The following is a 21385-nucleotide window of genomic DNA, read 5'->3' on the forward strand; positions in this document are numbered from 1 at the left end:
TATCGAGGTCAAATATAATAAAACAAAATTGCTCAACATTGTTCTGCATTCTGTCCATCAATTGGTCTTTTTTCTGCATTTGTCACCCAAGTGGGACTAGTATACACAGACGTGAGTCCATGCCACTGGAGTCAAGTCAGCCAGGCTGATGAGGAGTGAACCCCCGAAACCGGTTCTAGGATGCTTGTTTCCAGTCCAGGGAGGACCTGGCCTGGCAGTTCTGGCTGGACTGTTCCCATTGGGTGCAGGGTCAAAACTGATTTACATATGGCTGGGTTCAAACTGGAATGGTATGGGGAGCAAAAAAAACGATGGTTTAGGCCCAGATCTCTGTACTGGGATGAATGTATGATATTCTGCATTCTGTCCATCAATTGTTCTTTTCACACTTGGGAGGGAACACGACTACTAGGAAGATTTCATCCAGCAATGTAATTATCAATAAAACAACATTGACTGAGAACTGTTTAATGATGAGATGCACTGTGAGGGATACATTGGTGTGCGTATCACTGAGAAGGGTGTACTGCAGCCCCCAAAATATTATATAAGCAAATGGAGAGCAGTAGAGATGCTGAGAGTGTGCAAGTCAATGAGGAGTACACGTCTGCTGGAGGGATGTATGACGTTACAACGCTTGCTTTTACCACGCATGCTGTTACAACGCAATTTTTACAACGCAAACCTTTACAACGCATAGCGCTTTGGGGTGCTGGATAGTGAATAGTTTAATTTACTATTCCAACTCCAGTCCCTGTGGACACTAGGGAAGGTGTTGGATAGTAAATTAAATATATTCCCTATCCTAGAGCGCCCCCCAGCGCAATGCGTTGTAATGGTAAAAGTTTTGTTGTAAAGGATGTTTCCCCTGCTGGAGTCATAAAGAGGATGTTAAGTAAGGGAACACAATGATGTGCGTATAACCGCAGTTCACAATATGAGAGAAAAGCTCACAGAAGAAGCAGAGATTGCTAAAAGTATGTGTGTGTCACTGAGGGGAACACGCTTGTAGAGGGGTTGGAGGATAATGGTATTCTACTGTAAGAGAACACAAACGTGTGCATATCACCATGGAGAGGTTCACGCAGCCACTGAACACGATTTTGATCCGAGAGATGCAGAAGTATGGAGGAAGTGTGTGAATCACTGAAACAGATAGGCACAAGGAAAAGGCTGACAGAAGCTGAAATATGGAGGAAGTGTGCGAATCACTGAGATGGAGACACACAAGGAGAGGAAACACTTGTGTCACTGAAGGAGGCCGAATGCTGAAAGTGTGCGTGTCACTGAGCGAACATGCTGTAGAGATTTTGGCAGACTGAGATGCAATATTGAGGGTTGTATATGGCTCATAGAGCGAGTCTGGGTGAAATGCCGGATACAACTCCTGGAAACCAGAAAAGGCTTGGCCAATGAAGGTCTCTGCCTAGGGGCCAGCAACCATACCTACAGGAACTCCCAGTCAGATAAACTGAAGAGAAATCTTGCTGAGGCGGGGAAACAGTGACACCAGCTGGGCCGGCCCAGAAAAGGCTGGGTCAGGATTGTGTCTCCGCAGCAAAGGCAATACCCACATCTCCCGGAACACTGAGGAACTGTCCAGAAGTAAGTACAGCCGAGAGGCGGGGGACAGATTTGAAGGGAGGCGTCACCAGATGCAGGGAAAGCAGCGGAGTAAATGTTGAAGCTGTAGGGTATCCACAATAGGTATGAAGCAATACAAAGGTAAGAAGAATATGTATATTTAACAACTAGAGTGACCAACCGTCCGTACATTTCACGGACCGTCTGTAATTTGGACCTCACGTCCGTTGTCCATGAGGATCCCTTTTACGGACGCCTTTTGTCCATAATTATGGGCCTTGCAGGGAGCAGAGCTGTTCCCTGGGAGAGGCCTCAACTCCCTCATGGGGCCGCCTCCTCCTCGGAGCACAAGAGCAGCCCCACCCGCCCATTGTCATTCTGTATGTGGCTGATTGCCACATACAGAATGACAATGGCCAGTATGAACTGCTAAAGCATACTTCCCACTGTGAACCTCTAAAATGCCTTAGCTTAAAATCACTGAGGAGCCAAGCCGAAGGAAAAGTTCAAAGTTGAAGCTTACATATGACACACATGGTAGGAGAAGCAGAAGAGCACCCTGAGGTTAAAAGAAGTCTCCTCTTGCAGTTGGGGCGCGCCACGCACATCAAAGGCAGTAGGGGTACCCTGGGGGGTTTCAGACCTGGAAAACATGCAAGTAGGGGATCCATGAAGTTGAAAGCATAATCTTGCGTTTCTCTCATAAGAAGAGGCATATCTTCTAACAAATGTGTTCGATAAACTGTCAGGTCTTGTTACTCTCGGTGCTATTTCATTTTGTAGTGTGAAAGGAACGGAGGACGCTTTATCTCGCCATAAAATTGTTAAAGAAATGTAAATCAATCTGTTGTTTTTATTGTCTGTAATGAAAGAGAGAGATAGTGAAATGTTTGTGCAAGTCTGTCTGTATACTAGAATAAACACATACAGCTACAATAAAAATACAATGGCCATTTAGAAAAATACCAGACTGACTGCAGGCAGCAGTAGAAAAGATTTGATACTGCCAGTAAAGATGAGCAGTAGGGAATGTGAAAGAACAGTAGTATGCACATGTGTGCCCTGTCCTGGGGGTTCCCACCCTTCACAACAACAATGATGAAAGATGGACCAGTAAAAGGATGGATTGATGAGTGAAAGGGTGGATGATGGGCGAGTGAGTGGGTGGATGGATGAGAGAAATGATGGATGGATTGATTCATTGATAAGTGAAAGGGTGAATGAATTGATGAATGAGTGACTGGATGGATGGGGAAGAGTGGATGGATGAATCAAAGGATGGCTTGGGTGAAAGGGTAAGTGGTTGGATGGATGAGTGAATGGATACATGAGTGGAAGAGTGGGTGGATGAGTGAAAGAATGGATTGGGTGAAAGGGTGGATGGATGATGGATGGGTGAAAGGATAGTTGGATGGGTGAAAGGGTAAAGGGTTGGATTGATGAGTGAATGGATGGATGGGTGGAAGAGTGATGTCCGGCCCTGCTCACTTCTTCCTCAAGATCTCACCAGCAGTATGACGATCTAGCTGGAGTAAGGTAGAATATTTCAGTCTCTTACTCAGTACAGAGCGGCCTATCTGCAACGGCATCAAAGTGCTTTCCACATCAGCCACTTAGGGCGTGTGTTAAGTTTTCACTACAGCAAGCACAATTTTGTGAGATTTAAAAAATGATAAGATAAAGGATGGCTGGATGGGTTAAAGGGTAAGTGATTGGATGGATGAGTGAATGGATGGATGGGTGGAAGAGTGGATGGATGAGTGAAGGGATGTCTTGGGTGAAAGGATAAATGGTTGGATGGATGAGTGAATGGATGGATGGGTGGAAGTGTGGATGGATGAGTGAAAGGATGGATTGGGTGAAAGGGTGGATGGATGATGGATGGATGGATGAGTGAAAGGGTGGATGGAGGGATGGATGAGTGAAATGATCGATGGAAGGACAGATGATGGATAGGTTTGCAAATGGTTAAAAAGGTTTGGATATGGATTGGAACACAGATGGAAGGACAGAATGAATGGTGAAATACTGAATGGTGGATGAAAGAAGATGACAGAAAGTACATTTCAAATGGTGGATGTCAGGGGTTTGATGGAAGGATGAATGGCTAGATCATTGAACAAGAAAGCTCTTCTGTGATGACTTACTTTGCTTTCTTGGTGCCATAAGAGCTTTATTTCAAAGTGGGAGTTATTTTAATTTTCTGGCTACTGCCTTGCCTATGTATCCCTATTCTGTATTTGCTGTGTGCTTATGTGTGGGATGAATTCACCATGCATATGACATTTTGAGTGACACCCTACCGCTACTTGAATGTTACATTAGTAATTGTAAATGTTTGCATGTTTTGTTTTAGGTGTAAGGTTTTAAGGAGAGCCCCATTGTGCCATGAGGTGCTTGAGATGTATATTATGTTTGTAACAATAGGCAAGGCGTAAACAATAAACTATGTAATAGTGTATTGACAGTGCCTTCTTTAAGAAAGCTGCAGGGAGAAGCACCTTTGTGACTTCGTCAGCTAGTGCAACTCTCTGCGAAGCCCCCGTAAGCAAAGTCAGATTCCATATTTTAAGTTCCACTTGCTGAAACACCCATAATCTGTTCCCTATAGTTGGTTCATCACAGCATTCCTCCCTTTTGTTCACCTATGCATGCCGCTTTACATCTCACAATGGCATTCAGATATGAGATACTACTACTAGTAAAAAGTCTTTCCGAGCAGATCTTCCTGAGCACTTCTTTCACCATACACGTCTGCTCACGACCATGAGTTGTAAACAAAATATCAGACTGGACAACCCAGTGCAGTAACCATATAAATAGGTTATTATCATATGAAATACCTCAAAAAGACCTGCACAGTTGCTCAAAGCTGTGCGCATCCCAAAAAACCGTGAAGTGCACGATTGTCTCAACCTAATATAAACTTATTTTGACTTGTACTTAAATGGTTGTCTATTTACTTGCTTTTATGCTATTGCGCAACATCCTCTGATGTGTCTGTAAAACGTATCTTTTGTCCCGAAGATCTGTCCTGAATTTTGACCTTCTGTCCTGAATTTTGACCCTTTGCCCTGAATTTTTACACTTACCGTCCTGAATTTGCAACCATGCCAGTTGGTCACCCTATTAACAACACAGTACCTCAACCTTGCCAAGACAAGTTTTGACCAAATGAAATTCGGGTTCAGGTTCCAGTTGGCACAGGTCAGAATAAGCGGAGGACACCCAGAAGGGGAGAACACCGTAGCATCTGCCTTCCTACATAGATCGTCGCCAGTGTTGCAAAGACACTTCCACAAAGGAGAGATTTCAAGCACCTTTATTTAGAGTCTCAACTCTCTGCAATTCAAAACTCCCACCAATCCCAAGCCTCACAGAACGCCTCACTCAGCATTCTAAGGCAGGATTCAGCTCCAACTGATGGAATGCACCATAATATGGAGATAAGATGGGAAGGGAAATACCATTAGCAAAACAAGAATAACGCAAAGAAAGTAGCACTATTTTATATATCCCTATAGTAAGTATAAGAGGAAAAATAATAATACATGTGATTACTAACACTATATCATCTAGGTGTATATGAATATAGTACAGACAACATTTATTTTTGCCACTAAAATTCAGAGTAATAAAGATTAGCAGTATAAGACTGTGGCATCACTATTGTTCTGCTGGCCTGCAGGTCACACACACATACAGGTGAGCCATTCCATGGCTGCTCAATGTTTTAAAGAGGGGCATTTCACAGGACTACATTTGAATGGAGTTTACGTGTCTCCTTCCTAGATGAAATGTATGACCATTTTCCCTAACCCTCAAATAAGACACAAGTTCTAGACCACCAGTTACATCAATGCCTTGAACTCCCATTACGATTAGTGAGATTACTGGCCCACCATCTGTAATGGCGAATGGATATGTGTCAGAACGGAAAATGTCAGCCAAAACAGAATTTGTCTAAGGCCCTGTCATATGCATGCATCCAATCAGTTATTTTCTATAGCACTATGTGTCATCTTTCAGTTACTCAGAGTGCTGCAGCTGGTTGCATCCAGGACAAATGAGCGAGCACACCTCAGCCCTGATGTATTTGGCAACTCCAGTAATAGGAAGCGTTGCCATTCATGCTGAAGACAGTTCTTTTTTTTAAATATGTTTGCTTCTAAACATTGTCGGCAATACAGGAAAAAGCATTTTGCCTTTTCAGAGATATTTCATACTTTTTGACCTGCACATTTCACAGATGGACTACGTTAATGAGAAATGCACGTCCTGCTTTATTATAGGAGGACACGTTTAATGACATCTATCTAAAGCTATGCACATGGGAGAATAGGAAAAGAAAACAACTATTGTGATGGAATGGCCCCTGCAAGTGCGAATGGGAGCTTACCCCTGCCCTGAGTCTCCAACTGCATACAAAACTGGTATCATGACATTTATTTTTGCCCCTACATCATGACAATCTAACATGTGCGAAGAGGTCTAGGCTCGTCCCTGGTAATCTAAGGAAAAGAACCTGCTTTCTGCCCTGGGGTGCACACCAAGCTTGCCCACCTATTGTCCAGACTCTGAAGGACTACATACATCTGTGATGGCAATAAACCTAATTTGTCATGAATCAATAGTATGACCAACCCTTTTCCTCTGTGTCATGGAGAGGGAAATCTACAGACCCCCCTTGTGTAACATTCAGCTGTTATGTGAACCCCATATCCTTGTGTTGATATCCTGTGTGTGTCTGTGTGTGTCTAGTTTGTGTATGTAGAAAAACCAAAGGTGGTGATGGACGGAGCATTGACAATACAAACACTCACCCCCAGTCAACTAATCTGGGTTTAATCCATCACCGTTCTTTAGCTCACTCCACCACCCAGTTCAGACATGGCCATATGCAAATCAGTCTGACCCTGTGCCTCATGGGAACAGTCCAGCCCGAACTGCCAAGCCATGTCTTCCCTGGACCGGAATCAAGCTTCCCAGGACCGGTTTCTGGCATTACAGCCGTCTTCAGCCGGGCTTGCTTGACTCCAGTGGCAAAGTAAGCAAGGGACTCACGTCTGAGCATACCCTGCCAACTTAGGGCAAACAAAGAAAGACCAAAGGTGGTGATGGACGGAGCGTTGACAATACAAACACTCACCCCCAGTCAACTAATCTGGGTTTAATCCATCACCGTTCTTTAGCTCACTCCGCCACCCCAGTTCAGACATGGCCATATGCAAATCAGTCTGACCCTGTGCCTCATGGGAACAGTCCAGCCCGAACTGCCAAGCCATGTCTTCCCTGGACCGGAGTCAAGCTTCCCAGGACCGGTTTCTGGCATTACAGCCATCTTCAGCCGGGCTTGCTTGACTCCAGTGGCAAAGTGAGCAAGGGACTCACGTCTGAGCATAGCCTGCCAACTTAGGGCGAACAAAGAAAAACCAAAGGTGGTGATGGACGGAGCGTTGACAACACTCACCCCCAGTCAACTAATCTGGGTTTAATCCATCACCGTTCTTTAGCTCACTCCGCCACCCCAGTTCAGACATGGTCATATGCAAATCAGTCTGGCCCTGTGCCTCATGGGAACAGTCCAGCCCGAACTGCCAAGCCATGTCTTCCCTGGACCGGAGTCAAGCTTCCCAGGACCGGTTTCTGGTATTACAGCCGTCTTCAGTCGGGCTTGCTTGACTCCAGTGGCAAAGTGAGCAAGGGACTCACGTCTGAGCATACCCTGCCAACTTGGTTTTTCTTAGTTTGTGTATGTGGCATATTAATATGTGTGTGTGTGTGTGTCAGATATATTGTAGTAGGAATTTGTGCGTGGGGAAAGTCTGAGTACTGGGACAAGTGGGATCTATTTTGAATAGTCCCAAGTTTAGCCTGGCCCAAGATGGAGAGTAGATACTGCTTCCCCAGACAGCGGATGTCTGTTGACTGCATTCCTGTGGCTGGAGGGTTTAGACCCAGACACTAGAGTGAAGAAGAATGGAAATGGCGTTCCTCTTTGAAATCCAATGGGGTCCTTATTGGCAACGAGCTACTGATTAGTTCTACCTATGCACTGCCATTTAATGGGTAGTATGGATCAGGGGTGGGACTGCATTTTATGTTGTTCTATGTGAGGACATTTTTAGGTAGGGCCTGGCCCTTTGTTCATCATTTTTCAGGGTTTCAGGAGGGCTGATGGTAACCAGGTGCAGATACCTCACACTTCTTTGTGATCTTGTTTTGGATACATGTGCTTGATGCCAGAGTCTTTAGTACCTGCTGTGAGAGCCATCACCTAGCACAAAGGCAACCAAAGATAGTCCCCAATCCTTAGCAATGACCCCACATAATCTGCCCTGGAAATGGCTACCTCACTTTCTTACAGTTCCGTTCCAGTATACCCTATCTGCTCTCTGCCTTTCCAAACAGGGTGTGGCACAACCCCCTACAAAAATGTTCAAACAGCCCCATGTTGCTTTTTGTGAGTGTGTATAGCGGAGGAGGGGGTTGTAGGTGTGTGTGTGTATGTGCATGTATAAGCCACACTGTGAGGACTGGATCAGTCTGGATGAGAGCGCGAGAGAGAGAGTGTGTTCGTGTGTCTGTGAGTCCGTGCGTGTTTGTGTGTCTTTAAGCCTTCTTCAAGCCTGGATCATTACAACCAATCTAGCACAGTCAATTTAAAAGCAGCAGTTACATTCCTGCGATAACCACGGTTAGCGCGGTTATTTTTATCGCCTAGCTGGTCTGCTGCATGGCTTGTAAATATCACAAAGCCGTCTTAGTGAGGATTCCCATGTTGTTGTGCTCAGGAATGCCTACTCTGCATGTGATTAGCGATATTGATCGCTGACATGCAAAGTTGTAAGGAAACACGCGCTAACGCTTGTTAGCATGTCCTTGTGAATAGGGTGATAAAAAAGGGGCCGCTTTTTCGGCGCTATGTGCCGCAAAAGCGGCGATGTTTCCCTTGATAATATGACCCTAGGTATGTCTGCTTACGTAATGCTTGCCTAGAGCAAGCCCGATAAGTGTTAATTAAGAAAGCACCGACATCAACATATTGGCCGAGAGCATATTGCAGACATAAATAAATATGTGAGTAGATGGTTTATGTATCTGATGAGAAACGCCTTGTGAATTGGGAGACCTATATAATATGATCCGACATTATGGAAATAGGCAAAATGGTCTAATTGGAAGCATCCACAGATCGTTAAACATATGACTCATCGGGGTCTGGAGTATGGACGAAAAGGGCAGGCTGCAATGTACATTATACGAGAGTGAGATAACCTCTTAAAAGAAATTGGATGCATTAGCACCCTGGAAGAGAGAACGATTTAAAGCGTAGCTTCGTTTGCAACATGCAATTTAAAAAACATATGCAGAAGGGGATGATGGTCTGCAAGTTACAAAATGTGCTCTATTCTTACTTGCCCAGTTTGTCAAAGGATTGTAGTAAACTTTAGCGACCTAAGAAGGATTGGTGGTTTGCGACAGTTATTTTATTTTTATTTCTGTGTTTTTTTCAACAGCAGATCCGAGGTCAAAGAGTATCAGAGAGCTTTAAATCGAAGCAGGATAAACATTTGAGGAGCAACAAAAGGAGGATTGATTCCAGATGTATATGATAAAAGGGGGCAGGTCAGGGTAGAGAGTTTAAGAGCTTGTGAACGATTGAAGACCAACAGAGATTTTAAGTTAGCCAGAGAAGTAGCAGGAAGAGGCAGAGTGGAGGATCCTATGCACCAGAGAGGTCTTTTTGAAGATGCTTCCTTCTTCACCTGGGACCCATTGAAGGAAGGTGCAATAATATGATACACCATTACCTACGCATATTTTGCTTCAATAAACATTACGAAACAACACATGTCACAAAAAGATTTGAAACAATATGCCTATTGGATTTACAAGATCGTAAAAATAATTCCAGGCTACTGCTTTTCTTTGGAAATACACTCTGATCAAATGTAACTAGCAAAAATGCAGAACAAAATATAACTAGCATGCACTGCGAGGAAGTCTGGACAGTTCACCAAAAGCGTGCCATTAGATAATCAGGAGGCCAGTGAACCATCAGTACAAGCTCTAGCTCTGAGAGTGAAGAGGTAATGGCCGGTGTCTTCAGCAGCTTCACTACTGTATGGACGAAGAGTCATTATTTCCGCCAGGTTGTCCTTTGGCTTCACTTTCCATTTCCATTATTTTTCAGATCAATTATGGTCAATTACTCAGGTTGGACCAAGAGCAGCTTTTCTTAGACTGAAAATTTTGTCAGCTAAAATTGTTTCCAGCAAATGCCTTTAATTTCTTTTGGAAGCTCTGTTCGGGCTGGGTGTTGTCAAGCCAGGTGTTATTATTGTACATTGTGGGTGACAGGAACCGTTGCTAACATGAGCACCTTTTAGAATCAAGGAAACAATTCTGGAAGCAGCGTTAACACAATATTAGATATGGTTGGAAACACGTTTAAACTACTAAGGGGCATATTCAGGGCCGGACTGGCTACCGGGCAGTTAGGAATGCTGCCGAGCTGCTTCCTGATTTTATTGCAGTGGAGGCTGATTTCGTCCATGGAGACCTGCGTGTGCTTCGAAATACTGAAAGCAAAACGAATTTCGTTTAGCTCACGCAGGTCCCCATTAACGAAATCACCCCCCAGCTCAGCAGCATTCCTAACTGCCCGGTAGCCAGTCCGGCCCTGGGCATATTACCAAGGGTGGCGATAGGCAATTATCGCCGGTTTAGCGGCCGAAAAAGGCCGCTAAGCGGTGATAATTCTATCGCTCTATTAGCAAGCTGTTGCTAACTGATGTTAGCGACAGCTTTTAGGCGATAGCAAGCGGTTTGGGGCCCGCTTTGCATGTCAGCAATATTTATCGCTAATGACATGCAAAGTGGGCGTACCCAACCTATTAGTGACTGAAAGCAGTCGCTAACGTCGCTATCGCCTATTAGCAAGGCAGGCGTAGTGATGGAAATATTCCCGCTATCGCCAAAAACTAACGCCTGCTTAGACCAGTTCTTAGCCATGTTATCCAATGGGAGGTGGATAACATGGCTACGAGCATTTCGTCGCTAATGCGTGAATATCGCTGTATTCTCAGTAATATTCACGCATTTCACTGCTATCGCTGGATATTTTAGCAGAATTTCAGAAAAACGTTGCTAATTGCATGTTTTCTCCGCTAACATATCCAGCGATAGGCAGCGATAACAAAATCATCGCTAAGCCTATTTAGCGATAATTATCGCTACTTGTTGGTAATATGCCCCTATGTTTTCAAAATATTCGACGCCGTGATAAATTGTTAAAACATACACCATAAAAAAACGAAGGCGAAAGGACGCAGCAACATTCTACATGAGTTTTCTTGCAAAGTTTTGCTTATGCGCAGTCTGGTGTGGTCTCCGCGTCTGTGGAATCTCTGCCACTGACATTAAGGAGCAGAAAAGAAGAAGTTTCAAAATCTGCTACTTAATATAGGTTTTCAAACCTTGCACGCTTCACAAAATGCAGAGGTAAAGATGCTAAAAAGGGATGCTTCAACGACCATTCTTCATAACAAGAAACCAATCCAATGCCCCTTGAGGGCAGGAGTGACAGCTCTTAGACTGCTGCTGGGTGGACGTGAACACTGAGCACCGGCCACACTAAGGGGCAGATTTGTAAGAAACTGACATATCTGTGCCGATGCGTCAGTTTCCATGCACCTGCTTGCGATACACTTGCGCCACAATGGATGAGCCGTATTTACAATACGGCGCACCGTGGTGCAAGGATTGACAGATGCGTCAGAAATTCTGACGCATATGTTGGCCCAAAAGTCAATTATTGCTGAAGTCCTGTCACAAGCATGAGCAAACTCCAGCAATGCTTGTTGTGGCCTATACTTATTGTACTGTGTCACTCCTTATGCCTGCTTCAAGCAGACTTATGTTTTTGACGCAGTGGTGTCCTAGAAGTGGCACAGTGAAATCTATTAGATTTCACTGCATCACTTTTACGAGGCATTCTTGCACGGGAACGGCCATGTGACGCAGGGCTTTACAACAAGACACATCTCCCTAGATGCTTCACTATGTAAATTGGTCACATTGTTTACGCCACCGCTGTGTCACAAAAGTGACGCAACGGTGGTGGAAAAGTGTTGTAAGGGGCTTGTAAAGCTGCCGATTTGTCCCCATCTTCTGGGATCGGACTTCTGTCAGCAGCAAATCAATGAACACAGATTGCATATGGAAGGTGTGTTTACCCGCTATCATTCGTAGTTAAGGGCATCCCTGAGCAACAATGGATTGTATTGTAGCATTTGTGTATGTAGGCCAGTGAAACCGTTGCCCATACAGATAGCAGTATGCACCATAAATGATGTGTGTTTAGAATGGTGTTGTTTTTGTTGTGAGCCTGTGTGTGAAGCATTTTCATGTAGTTCGTCATGACTAGTGATGTGAGGTTATTGTATTATGTGATGCAACCTCTGGCAGTGTGATGACTGAGGGATGTGAGAAATTTAAGAAGCACACATTATAATTGTAGTAAGGACAAAGTCATACTGGTAGCCACAGAGCACTAGCCTGGCCATTAGGACGGTAAGATGGTCACATGTGCACAACAAAAAGAGGGGGTAGTCACAGACGGTCTAGTAGTCAAAACATCAACATGTGCCAGACTGATAATTGTTTGAATGATTAAAAGGATGCAAAAAGGGCAAGAATTAGAATTGGTTCCATGAGCAGCAGCCATGCACATTTTTAAAGGCAAGGATGCTGCCTGCTGGCGAACAGATACACCCCAGGAATGAGGACGGAAGTGAATGAGCAATCATAGCTGACAGCTTCAGCAAAAACTACACAATCTTTAAAAGGGCCACATTCCACCTACTGCTACTACGCTAAAGAAACCTGATACAAGTAGAATGCAAGTAGTATTTTTGCAATGGGAATGTTCAACAGGATTGAAAATGTGCTGGAATCAATAAAGCTAAACTGAGACATTGCACCCAACTTTAAAGTGGTAGGCGATAGTTTGACGTTTCCCTTAAATGTACCCACAGGTCCCAAGGCTAGGGTTGGTGCATGACAAAGTAAACAAAGGCTCTGCTGTCCCCAGGGCAGACTTGGGATGAAGTATCCTGAAGACTTAATCAACACACTCTGCTGGCTGGAGCCGGCATTCATAGAAGTTGCAATATGAGTTGTCTCCAATGGCAAATGACACCTATTGTCTACTACTGCATCAGACTAAAGATCCCTTGCTAGAGGTGAGAGTAAAGGTAATAGGACAAGGGGGTGGAAAATAGAAAGGGACCAGACAAAGGAGATCTCTAGGAAAGTTAAGTTGTTACGTTTTGGAGACACACAAAACATGCTTTTTCACAAGGCTCATAGGTCAGAAAAGAGCTGTGCTAATACAGAACAAAATGAAAGCTACCACATCTGTGCCTTGCTGCTTCCTAAGCCAGAACAATGAATGGAGGGTAAGTCTTATTTCATCACATTGTCTCTTTTTTATACTAAAATATCAAACACAACTACTATTGAAAGTGGAAGTTGCCAAAGAGGCCATTTTAGAAGGTCATGAGGATGCCTCTTTATGTAAACTACAAAAAGCAAGGGTCTTAGGGTCTGATATAGTTTTGAATTGTTAAGGACAGACGGGTTACATGAGGCAGGCTAATCAACTCTTGCACTGTCATGCCAGCGATCGACCAAGTGATTTGTCTCTCATGTGTAGGATACCAGTCTGGCTGGGGTCTTAGCATTAGCCCAACATGGGCTTTCCTGACTGTTGCTCATCTGCCTTTGAGGGCCCTTGGGAGCCGGAGGGCCTGGACCACTGCTCTAAAATTTGCCTTCCTGTGGGCTTGTAGAAGTAGATGAAATTTGGGACTTTTAAAAATTGCACAGTTTCTGCTTGGGTTACCTGCTTTGATTGCTCTTCTGCTTCCTTCCTTGCTCACAGGTTCTGTTTGTTCAGCAGTAGTAAGTATCCTTGCAAGGCTGCTGTTCATGTCACCAACTTCAATTCTTACCCTTTAGGCATTTCTTTACTTACGTGACACCATCTCTGCCAGACGCAAATTGCCATTAGCACTACTGGGCCTTCTCTGATGAACTCTTTTTTTTAGGTCTCGCCTTGGCAGCGCATGCGCTGTCTCGTTCGAGACGTACAGTATATGCTTTAGTGAGGGAGGCTCTGCCTCCATTTTCCGATTTAGTTTTGAGTGTGTCTTTCAAAATATTGTGCTTGCTATTGGGTAACCGTGTTTTATGTCCCTCCTTTTTCCCTCATGGGCACACCTATGGCTATTGGCCCCTTTACTTGTGTAAGTACTTTTTTTAAAAGTCTGTTGATTATCGTGGATCTCTTTTTTTTATGTTGAGGCAAGCGCGTGACGAGTGGATGCGTGTGTGTGCGCGAGTGCCCCGGTTGTTTTTCTTTTCCGCTGCCTCCTCTGCCTGGGGGTGAAATACCAGAGTCGGAAGGCGTGACGTCAGCCAGGAATCAGGGAGATGGGAGCTTGCGCGCCCCTGCTGTTTTTCTTTTCCGCTGCCTCCTCTGCCCAAGGGTGAAATACTACAGCCGGGAGTGGTGACATCAGCCAGGAATCAGGGAGATGGGAGGGAGACTGGAGCCCGGCACCGGGCCACTTTATAGAGCCGTACTAGTAGCTGAGGGCCCAGCGGGCGCAGGAGCTGTGTGACCACAATGAGATGCAGAGCGGGGGAGCTGTGTGACCAACGCCTAGAGCGATCCTGGCTGGGGTTAGTAGTCAGGGAGGCACTGTGCCCCACGAGAAGCTGGGGGCCGGAGATGCTGCTGCGCCTGCACTGCCCCACCAGGAGCGCTCCGGACCGTGCCGCCTCCAGCCCCGTGGTTTTTTAGTTGGACGTTGCAGTAAACAACACTCTGTATTGGGATGGGGAGCTTCCCAGCCTGGGTCTCTGTCTTTTTTGTACATTAGAACACAGATGCTTTCTATTTTTCACAGGGAATCTGTTTGGATACGCATTCATTCCTTTTTAGCGTTCACTCTTCACAGTGCTTTTTGTGGCAGCACGAGGCAGGCAACAAAAACATTTAGTTTGAAATCAGACTTCAGGAAGCACTGAAAAAATAGACAGGGGCAAAAAAGTGCCAACAACGCAGGCAGGTGAAGCGAGTTGGTCTGGTTTCATTTTGCTGCTGTTTGCCCTCCCATTGTGCTCTGTGGTACAGATTTAGGTATGTCCTTAGCACTGATTTCAGTTTCATTGTGGCTTAGGTAGTTTTAAGACTCGATTTATACAGGAAACATGAGCCCAATTTGTTATGTCTTTTTGCCTGGTTTAATTAATACAGTAGTCTCCAGAAAATCTTAAGCCCAGGCGTCTACTCGTAAGACTGTCTAACACCAGGATGGGGATATATTTGCTAGATTAATAAAAGGTAAACCTTTAGCAAAACTGAAAAATATATGCCATCATTTGTGAAGCAGTGTGACTAAAAAAGGTTTAAAAAGAAGTTTCATCGCCAGTTGACGTCTCCTAGAGTGATAAACATTTTATGGGGGAGGGGGGTTGGTAGGAAAAAAGGTGAGCTTCATCATTTCTTTGCAAAACAATATGGTGTCTTATGTGTAAATATGAAGGAGTGAGCATGTAAGTCAATTCTGTTCAGGCCGAGAAACGGTTAAGCCCCATTCTCTTTAAAAAAAATAATTGCAGCTTTTCCTCGGGCCTGGCGAATGGTCCGGCACATTTATTGCTTTATTGGGGTGGGCCCTGGAGGTGAGGTCTTTGGTATCTTTAGAGTGCACGTTATTCAGAAGCACCTGTGCCACATTGTGCACCGAGTAGCCACCATTATTTATTGGTCCATAAATGTTCATGAATGGCAACTAAAGTTCACGGACTGTGAGTGCCACCTATTAAACGTGATTTAATAAAAGCATGGCGCTTCGCCACTGCTAGGCATCAGCTGGGCTGGGCGCCACCAAGGATGTGCTCCTCCACATGCGAATGGGAATGGGAACCTCCCAACAATGAGCCTACTTTCAATAAAAGACAACTTTTTTCTATGCATAAACAATGTGGCAATGTTAAAATTACTTGATTCTCAAGATGGCATAACTGCTAATGTCTAACTAGACGACCTCTAATTTGAATGCTACCCATCCATACGTAGTCTCAATGTTTTATTTTGTGTATTCGGAAAGTGTATTGCGCCACATAAGACTAAAACAACTCCAGAGAGAATATACACACTACAACGTGTTGTAAAAACTCAAGATGCATTCAGCAACTCAGTTTAGCATATCCATATAATAAGTCGACTTTGTACATAACAGTTGGTAACGCAGTTTTCCGATACGACTCATTGTAATAGCAGGTATAACAGCTACCCATGTGATGGACTCAGAAGAATGAAAGACAGAATGTGTCGGACATAAAGCAGGAAAATGGAGGACATCTGGCTGCGTTTCACGATATAAACAATGTTGTGTAATCAGCACCTAATTACATATATTTCTAATGCATTGCTCTAATGAATGTCAGAGCTACCATGTCTCACTAGATGTGAATGAGACAAAAAAATCGGAGGTTTGGTTAGCTCTCACTGACAGCATGCTAAATATCACACATAGTGAGGAGGTGTAGAACCTTAATCGTAAAAGTGACTCCTGTTACAGCTCCTTTTGTACAAAGCAGGCCTTGGGAGAAGTACAGGCTTCAACAACTTACTGCACCTTGGGGTAGTCCTCATAAAGACTAGGGCGCCTATTAGGATGGCGGACGGACCTGCGTCCGTCCGCCACCCCCGAGGTGGTGGGACCTTCCGCAGGGGCAGCGGCGGTCCCTCTGGTGGAATTAGGATGTGACCGCGACCCTGGCGGTCACATCTCGTATATGTAACATTGCGGCGGGTGCTGCTTGAAGCAGCACCCGCCACAAGGTTAAATATGCATGCTGTGCATTTGCATGCACAAGCGGTGCCTGCCGCATTGTGCATGCAAATGCAGGGGGGTACCATAGGTACCCCCATGTGCACCCCCCACCCCCGACACCCTGGGGGCCCGCATGGGCCCCCCATAAGCTACTGTCCACATGCTTTTCCACGGCGGTAAATCCGCCGCGGAAAAGCATGTTTACAAACCCATCGTAATTTGGCTGGCGGTGTCTTGCAGACACCGCCACCAAATTGCGTCCAACATCCCGCGGATCAGCGGCGGACAAACCTGCCGTCCGCCGCTGATCCCACCGCCATCATAATCTGGCGGTGGGTGTTTTGAAGGTCCGGAGTGGTGATTCCGCATCCTCCGGGCCGGCGGAGGCTTCCACCGGCCTGGAGGATGCGGAATCACCGCAATCATAATCGACCCCTAAATATGGACTAGGTCCGTGCAACATTTCTGTTTCAGTGGTGTAAACTTGTGTTTTGCGAAAATCCCAAAATTGTGTTACTAAGCCACATCGCGTAAATATGTGTAATTACTCTAAAAATGTGCATAATTACGCAGGACCAAATCCATTGGTAAATGCATTAGAATTTGCCTATTTTATTATTAATACGCTCTTTTTTGTTGCAAGTTGTAAGATGTAGCATGCTGAGTATTTGTACAATATAATTTACAGAAAGTCTCTTAATGTGTTATAACTGGTTTATGTACAAAAAGGCAATATATTGTTCTGTTACTAGCGGTATAGTGTGGGTATGTAGTACGAGTATGTAATAGCAACATTTTGAGGAGAATAATAGAATTAATTGATGTAATAGCAATACTATGTGTTTATACAAGTTCTGGCAATTTTGGGTCCGTGGCCACTGCACCTCCCGCACCATTTAAATCATGCCCCTATTGTCTGTTAGATAACTGCATTCGTGACTGCTTGTTTTGTAGCAAAATATAGCAATATTTGGTGTTTAGAGAAGTTATGACAACTTTTGGCCCCAATGCCACTGAACCTGCTGCACCATTCAAATCATGACCCTATTACCGATTAGGTAACCACAATTGGGGCTGCACGTTTAATAGTAAAATTTTGCAATCTTTGGTGTTTGGAGGGGTTCCTAGAGTTTTGGACCCCAGTGTCACTGCACCTGCTGCATCATTGAAATTATGACCCTTGTGCCTAAAAGGTAACTGCACTTGTGACTGATTATTTAGTAGTTAAATATAAAAATATTTCGTGTTTAGAGGAGTTCTAACAAGTTGTGGGCCCGGTGCCACTGCACCTGCGGCGCTATTGAAATTATGGCCCTACTGACTGGTAGATAACTGCACTTGTGACTGCTTATTTAATAATAGAAAATAGCAATAATCTAAATGAATTGAGGTCCCTAGAGCTTTTGGACCTAGTATTACTGCAACTGCTGCATCATGCAAATAATGACCCTAGCAGCAAACTTTCCTTCATTGGAGCCTTGGTATGTTTTTAGACACACCCTGCTGTGTAAGCGGTTAAAGTAGAAGGCTGGGTGTTTAGAGGAAGTGTTTCTCATAAGCAATAAGCACTTGCAATGCACTGGCATTGTAAATGACAATGCCTTTTCATTAAGTGTTTTAAAAACCTGAAGCGGTGCGTAAACACGCACTTTGTACTTATAGTCCTTGCTTACAAGAAACAAGGCTGGCGGTAACTGCAACTTTTTTATTGGCATCTTTGCTTCTTGTAAGCAAGAGCTATAACTACAAAGTGGGTCTTTACGCACCACTTGCAGGTTTGCAAAGCACAAACAAAAAGCATTGTCATTACAACGCCAGTAGCTCTAAATCTCACAAATGTGAGACCAAATTACATTGCAAATGCTTGTTTTGTGTGCATTCACTGAGCATCCTACTGCCCTTACAACAAGGCTTGTGCAGTTCAGCTGTCTATGTTTTATCCCTTAAAACCCCCTACCCCAGCTGTGCAAGCAACTCATGGCCCTCCCGCCATTCCTTCTTTTCCCATCAATTACGTACACCAAGACCTTTTTTGGTGTTAGAACGGCAGTAGTTTATTCACATCACAAGTTGGTACAGACTTGTCATGATGGTATTGGTCATCAACATGCTCATTTCTGGCTTATCTTAGACTACAAAGTAAAGCATTTCATAACAGGTTATACATTGTACCTCCTGTACCTTATTGCATATTAACAACCATAACTTGCCTAATCCTGCAATGCATCATCCTTACAGTCATGATGTCTCTTCAAGGTTGCCATAAACTGCAGTGACAGATCTATTTTTTCACTTACCTGGTACAGTGGGTTGCGGCTTCAAGGCTTGAACTTGCTACCGAATTTCTGGCCTTCGTGGCCCCATGGCCATGCCTGGGCTGCTAGTGCTGCGTCTGCCCAGCACTGACCATTTGTTACCCTTTTTGTTTGCCCTCAAGTATCCCTGCGGTGAGGCGTCCCTAGGACCTTGTCCAGGCACTTGTCTCAAGAGTCTCTGCTGTAAGCCATCCCAAAGACCTTGTTCGTGCAATTGCACTTGTATCAAGAGTCCCTGACAAAAGGCATCCCAAGGACATTGATTGGGCAATTGTCCTTTTTGGGTCCTTATGTGAAGCTATTTATTGTTAAACCTCGTGATTCCCAGCCACGCTGGAGGTTGTTTACTGACCACCAGCAGCTCCCCCAAAACTAGTACAACCAGTAGCTTGAGTGTCCCTACAGTGTTCAGTAGGAACACGTTGATCACTCCTCTAGACAGATGAACCCGGTCATCTGTGTAATCCCTGGGGTAACAACCAGAGGTGAAGGAGGTTCCCACGTCTTTGTAGCCTTGTGGCGCACCCAGGGGGACCCCTTCTGTTTGGTTAATTCAGTCCAAGCTGACCAAACAGCGTCCAGCATTTTCCAGGGCTTAGCTGGTGCCTGTTCCCGTTACCACCCCCAGCAGTCCAGTTGCACCTCTCCAGACCACGTGCTATCTAACGAACCACTGCTATCTAAAGCCATGTCTGGTGGCTCAGTTGACTAATGCATTCACTGCAGGGGCCTGTGTTCTACCTCATGGTCACAGGTTGAAATTCCAGTGGGTCCACTCAGCCTTTCATACGTCTGCAGTCGCTAAAATGAGTACCATTGAGTTGGGTAACAATAACTGTTATTTAGCGCCAAGAGACCTACGGGTGAACGTGCACTTTACAAATACACATTATTTATGTTGAAGGTCTACTGAACAGATGAACCCTGTCATCTGTTTAATCCCCAGAGAAATAACCAGATGCGAAGGCACATCAGTCTTGGGCAGGGGGCATGCCATTTTTACGATTGTGGCGAACCCACATGCCCCCTCTGACTGGTCACTACACACCAAGATGACCAAATGGCACTAGATGTTTTCCCGGGCTTAGCTGTCAACCGCTCTGAAGGTGGAGGGCCAACACCCTCTTTTTACCTTGTGGTGCCCCGAGGGAGCCCCCCTCTGATTGGCTGCTTCAAACCAAGTTGACCACACAGTACCTGATGTTTTCCCGGGCATAGCTACCACCCGCTGTCATTACCGCCCTCGGTAGGAGCTTGCAGTGTGCCACTCACCAGTCCAGCTGTGCCTCCATGGCCTGCCTGCTATCAAAAGGACCAGTGATCTCCAGCACTGCCGAACCCAACTGAGATAGTGAGGTTCATGTCTTTACCGTTCAAAAACACCCATCGTAGAAGTACTGATTTCACTGGAATTATGCAGCGATAAATGTCAATTATGCTGTGCAATAGTCTTGTGTAATGCCACCGTACTTGTTATTTGCCATCTTGTCTTTGTTGAGCACATCTGGCCCCACGCTTCTTCCAGATTCTATCTGGACTGTATTGAAATACTGTCATTCAGGGCCGGCGCTAGGCATGGACAGTGTGGGCAGCTGCCCAGGGCCCTGCGCCTGCTCGCAGCCACGGGGCCTTGCACTTTTAAAAACTCCAGCATTTCGAGGCCCAGGGGGCCTCCTAAGAGTTTGTATTTGTTCTATTTTGATCAATTCCTGCCAGCTGATCTCTCTCTCTGTGCCTAATTGCTGCATCTGCATGAGGATAGCAGCGATTAGACAGGTACTTAAAGAGCCCTTACCTGTGAAGTGCGCCCTGCCCCTGTGTGAATGAAAACCAGGACATGAACAATACGGTGATAAGAGGGTCCAAGGGGATGTTTACCGACCTAACACAGCTACAACCCACAAACAAGTCAATGCAGAAAAACGTAGAGTAGCTGTGGGTCACACAACAAGCTGCCGACTCTCTATACACCTGAGAAAAAGAGAATGATAAATAGAGCCACGTACTTACAAAATATATGTGAGACAATTAGACAAGAAAGAGAATATTTTCTATATGTAAAAAAATACCCATCAGTTGTCGATCGGAATCACCCTTGTCATCATCTGGGATCTTTCACACCAGGAAGGGTAGGTATTAAAACCCCTGTTCAAACGAATTGCACGATGAGCGTGTCCCAGTGAAACAGAGGCAATATATATCCTCTTTCTTGTCTAATTGTCTCACATATATTTTGTAAGTACGTGGCTATATTTATCATTCTCTTTTTGTCAGGTGTATAGAGAGTCGGCAGCTTTTGGAAACCAGGATAACCTGCAGAGTGCAGAACAAAAGATAGAATGACGGAGCATCACAATGAAAACCGCTCAGATCACCCAGGATGAGGGTAAGGGTGCAGAGACTGGAGGTGACTAAAAGGAGTAAGGGAAAAAGAGTAAAGTGAGATTAGGGGCAGAGCAGATAGGTGTGAGTACAGCAGCCAGACAAGAGGTGCACGCGGAGGAGCAGAATCAGCATGTAAAAGTAACTGGACTAGAGCTTTAAGTGTGCTGGGTCTCTCTAGTCTTAGAC

The sequence above is a fragment of the Lissotriton helveticus genome, chromosome 2_1, assembly GCF_964261635.1.
Source record: "Lissotriton helveticus chromosome 2_1, aLisHel1.1, whole genome shotgun sequence".
NCBI lineage: Eukaryota > Metazoa > Chordata > Amphibia > Caudata > Salamandridae > Lissotriton > Lissotriton helveticus.